Source organism: Cibotium barometz, chromosome 5 (genome assembly GCF_041138505.1).
Source record: "Cibotium barometz isolate CiBa-2024 chromosome 5, ASM4113850v1, whole genome shotgun sequence".
NCBI lineage: Eukaryota > Viridiplantae > Streptophyta > Polypodiopsida > Cyatheales > Cibotiaceae > Cibotium > Cibotium barometz.
This window is the reverse complement of record NC_141050.1, coordinates 13,016,536-13,022,535: the sequence shown is the minus strand read 5'-3', so window position 1 is coordinate 13,022,535 and position 6,000 is coordinate 13,016,536.

Genomic DNA, 6,000 nt, shown 5'->3' with positions numbered 1-6,000 from the left:
GGAGAACTCTTTTCCTTAAGATCCAACTGGTTCTGGGGCTCCTTATAGTCTGGTGAACCCAACAGAATCCTAAGATAAAGATCCCTTATATAAAGTTCATCATCAGATAATAATTCACTCACATCGTAACATTGGAACCCTTATCACAATAATGGTCCAATAGATCAAAATTTCTATCTGAACAGTCCTTCATGGAAATTTTTAATTTTACAAATTTTTAATTTGACACCCCTTAACTTGACCCACTAGGTCAAGTGTTAACAGCAGCAATCTGCTAGCATAATCCACTAATCTCATAGTGATTTACTGAAGTCATTAACGTCATTCCAGCTACGAACATTATCACAGGGACTCGTCCCGTTCATCCTCATTGTGGTTTTGCTTAGTTTATTACCTTTCAGCCAAAATTCAAGAATCTTTATTTTTCAATCAGAATCCAAATCAACTCATCAGTTCTCAATCAGAATTTAAAATCATATCAACCACATTCGAATTCATCATCTAGATAGTATTAATGCTTATAATTTCAAGTCTTAGATTTACTCGTATATATTGCTAGTAATAAAGAGCTGTAGTTATACCCTCGGTATATACGGGTAGTCACGGTCCTTGGAACTATAAGGTAAATTTCATCATATCTAGGCCTCAAGCAAGTCTAGGATTCCATACAATTACGGTACTTCCATCTGAAGACCCAATTACCAATTTATGAATTTCAGTTTGAATATCAAGTTGTATGAATTTTATCACAATTATAACCCTTTATTGCTTCTTCATAAATTTTTTACTTTTTTGGCTTCTCGGTTGATCCTCATTAGCCAATTTGCTCTGATACCAGCTGTAAGATCCCTGACCTCACTGCGCAACAAATTTGGGGGTGCTAGCAGCGGAGGTAGCACTTCTTGGGCGGGGCAGGGTCCCACACTCGGGGCCTCGCCCCACGGATATCTAGACAAGAGACTAATCCATCGGTTCTTCCAAAAACGAACTCGAAAAAACTTCCATTGCCCGGAAAGCACGGGGGCGATTCCTCCAGGATAACTTTTCTCTAACGTAGTCAAAAGCCTGAACTAACTGAACTGATCTGACCGAACCTGTAAGTCCCATAGTCAGATCAGGGAAAAGATTGTACTTGGATCATAGAGACCAATGCTTTTTTCCTCATTGAGAGGCACAGCCGTTGATTCTTTTCCATAGAACAATTTTTATCCAAGATTTACCTCATCTATCGTACTATACAGAAATTGAGTCTCGATTTACGGATCCATCAGTCGAGCCTAACCCCATCCAGTCCCATGGGTTAGCCAACCGCACCCAACCACTGTAGTGATGGGATCTAATTAGAAATTTGGTTAGCTTTTGTCCCGGGTACCAAGGAAAAGAGTTCCCAGGCCCCTTAGCCGGATATTCATGCAAACATAAAACTAGTCACACCACTTACACACCCAATATGAACTTGCATTTTTCACAGATTCAACAATCTTTAAAACAATCATTTAATGAAACCATAGTGTTACTGATCATAATCCTCTAATTATCCAGTTGAATCCTAATTTCCAATTTATTCCTTCAACAGTGTACCTATGGCATCATTGGCAAACCAGAACGCTCACCACTTCACTCAGGGGCCTTTTCAATAGTTCCTAGCTCATAGTACCCAACAATATAATCACATAAAAATATCTAGATAGAATCTCCATTGAAGATCAGCAAGATCAACCAACAGATCCATATAAAAGAGCCATGGACTCATCCGTTGAGGACCAGCAAGGTCAATCAACCAGATCCATGCCCGAATTCAGAAAACAACTCTTACTCCTTGTTCCAATATCTTCCCCAACGTACTTGTGGGTATCTTCGGCGACAACCCAAAGCCCAAGCACCGTATGGTCAGCACCCTCTAGGATCCTTCGCAGGTCACCTAGCGCTTCACTCATAGGTCGCTTCCTTGGTCCCTCATCCACTGTACCGGAAGCTCACCATTTCAATCAAACCGAGGCTGGTCAAGACCTCGGCGGACCTTGCTACGTGAGACGTCCTCCGTCTCACAGCAGTTGCAACTTTAACAGATAGGTCTCCACGACCTCAATCACAAGACGGTCAAAATGCTTTCCCAGCATTATTGACATAAAACAGTCATTTAAAAACATATTTCACATACAAATACAGTTCCAATAATATTTCCATCTTTTCTCATTACTCCGCATCCTTTCACATTAGTCCCCATCTTTTCTCATCTTACCACAATTTTATTTTCTTCGTCGATCCCTATCACATCATATCATTCCCACAGAAAATCACATCCAATCGCATCATCCACACATCAATCATCACATCATCCATACATCCATCCACATCAACCACATCAATCCACATCATCCATACATCCATCCACATCAATCCACATCATCCATACATCCATCCACATCAATCCACATTATCCACACATCCATCCACATCTTCCATACATCCATCCACACGTCAATCCACATTATCCATACATCCATCCACATCAATCCACATCATCCATACATCCATCCACATCAATCCACATCATCCATACATCCATCCACATCAACCACATCAATCCACATCATCCATACATCCATCCACATCAACCACATCAATCCACATCATCCATACATCCATCCACATCAATCCGCATCATCCATACATCCATCCACATCAACCACATCAATCCACATCATCCATACATCCATCCACATCAATCCACATTATCCACACATCGATCCACATTCATTTCATAAGTATTCCCATTCTTATCTAATCACATATTTTTCTATCTCATCACTTACTTCCTCATTTATCCTTATCAGTTCTCATCCACTTGCATCTACCCATACATCTCATCACTTCACTACTTATCGTTCATTCACATCCTGATTCACATCACATCACATCCATTCACATCCCTTATCATTCATTCACATCCCGATTCACATACTAAATCTCGATTCACATACTAAATCCCGATTCACATGCTAACACATTCATTCACATCCTATATCATTCATTCACATCTCGATTCACATGTCTACATCATCCTGATTCACATGCTTACATCATCCTGATTCACATGCTATCGCATTCATTCACATCCCTTATCATTCATATCTATCCAATTTACATCACATCTCATCGCCTCAATTCTCGTTCATATCCATCACATTTACATTCACATGTATTCTCCCACATACATCCACATCCATACTTATCACATACACATCCACATCTATCCTTTCACATGCATTCACATCCATACTTATCACATACACATCCACATCTATCCTTTCACATACATCCACTTCTACTCTTCACATACATCCACTTCTATTCTTCACATACATCCACATCCATCCTTTCACATACACATATCCACATCCATTCTTTCACATACATCCACTTCTATTCTTCACATACATCCACATCCATCCTTTCGCATACACACACATCTACATCCATTCTTTTATATACACACATCCACATCCACATACATCTACTTCTATTCTTCACATACATCCACATCCATCCATCCATTCATTCACATTTATCTGATTCACATCACATCTATCCATCCATTCATTCACACTTATCTGATTCACATCACATCTATCCATCTATTCATTCACACTTATCTGATTCACATCACATCTATCCATCTATTCATTCACATTTATCTGATTCATATCACATATCATCACATCTATTTATCCCTCATTCTCATTACTTATATTCTCATCACATCCATTTATAAAATGTAAGAGAATTCTTATTTTGTATATAAAGATTCTTTACACATCTATTTATGCATAAGAACTTCAGTGGGAAATAACACTTTTATAAAAATTTGTTTATGCATCTAATTATGCATAAATTCAATTTTAAGGAGAATAATACTTTCGAAATAAAAATAAATCTTTTATGCATCTTTCTATGCATAAATTTAATTTTAATGAATATAACTCTTTTGAAATAAAAAATAAATTTCTTTATGCCTCTTTCTATGCATAAAATCAAAATTGATGAGAATAACTCTTTTGAAATAAAAATAAATTTCTTTATATCTCTTTCTATGCATAAAATCAAAATTGATGAGAATAACTCTTTTGAAATAAAAATAAATTTCTTTATGCATCTTTCTATGCATAAAATCAAAATTGATGAGAAAAACTCTTTTGAGATAAAAATAAATTTCTTTATGCATCTTTCTATGCATAAAATCAAAATTGATGGGAATAAATCTTTTGAAATAAAAATAAATTTCTTTATGCATCTTTCTATGCATAAAATCAAAATTCATGAAAGTGACGCTTTTATAATTTAAAAAATTCTTTTATGCATCTATTTATGCATAAAAAATTAATTTTGATGAAAGTAACACTTTTATAATAAAAATATTTTCAAATATGCATCTTTCTTTGCATAGAATTTAAATCTAATGAAAATCACACTTTTAAAATAAAAAAATATCCAATATGCATCTTTCTATGCATAGAATTTTAATCTAATGGAAATAACACTTTTATAATAAAAATATTTCTACTATGAATTTTTCTATGCATAGAATGAAAATAACACTTTTAGAATATACAAACGGTGGAGAATTACTCTTTTTGAATAATAAAATATAAAACTTATTTCACAAAATTTAAGAAAATTTTACCATAACCTCCTTTGTATAACTGACCATTTTTTAATTTTTTCTATTCTTAATTTACTTAAAAATTATCCCCAATTTATTTAAAGCATTCTAAACTAATCAATTTTTACTTTTAAAAGAGAAACAATATGAAAAGTTTAATTCAAACAATTTGATTACTTAACTAGGATAAAGAAGGGCTGAATTTAAGAATGAGAGAGGGGGAAAGCCTTTCCAGCAAGGCATAGCATCATATTATCATTTTAAAGATAACAAAAAATTAGAAAATCATTAAAAGAATAAGAAAAGTAGGATTTCTAACTTACATGAAATTTTGGGAGCTTTCCTTTGGCTTGATTGTTTGAGGGATCTACTCTTGTTTGCAACAAGAGTGGCCACCAATTCTTTAGAAGAGGGAATGGTCAAAAACTAATGAATTATTGAGAAATTCATAGTTTTTGGCTCTAGGGTAGAGTAGAGTAACAGTGCATAAAACACTATCAACCATTTACAAAGGGGGAGGCTTCATTTATAGGAAAAAGTGAGCCTCTAACCAAGCAAACTGATTCTAGAATTTTCGAGATCAGTTTGGTTAATTTTTTAACCATTTTTAGGTCAGTTTAGCTTACTTTTTAGATCTAGTTGAAGCAGGAGAGAGGAGAGATGAAAATATCTCATTGTTTATGAGTTTAAAACTCAACCACATATGTGAAATAGACGCCTCCTTCATGAGAGAAATTCCCCCACTGAGGTGTCAAAAATGCATCATTTCTCTAAATATCTCTTCTTTTTTAACTAATATCCTTGTCCTTAGTCAACTCTTCATCTTATGTGAGTATTTACTCATTTTTGGGAGATTTTCTTTATTTTTTCAATTTATCTCCCCCCTACATTCGGATTAATCTAATTGGTCCCTCAAAACCTTAATCTAAAATTTTTCAAAAATCTGGACCCTTAGGATAAGGCCTTTTGAACAGATTATAATTGATTTCTAATGCACCTTCTGAAAATCTTTTTGAACTTCTGTTTCGGGAGAATTTATTTTAATAAGAAGAGATATTTTTCCATCCAAAAATATCTAAAAGTCGAATAATCTCTCTCTAGAATATTTTCTCTCTCTAGGCCAAAACAGGATCTTTCTTTTATTTCAGAGAGGGGAATAATTATAAGATCAAAAGGGGAGGTTCTTACACGTGCACACCTCAAAAGCCGGAGGGAGGAATCTTACAGTGATGCATATTTGGACTCTGCTCCAGTGGTGAGCGTTTCTTGCAAAAACTTTATGACATCAGCTGCACATTGGAGCTTAGCACCATTAGGCTTGAGTTATTCATGAGTTA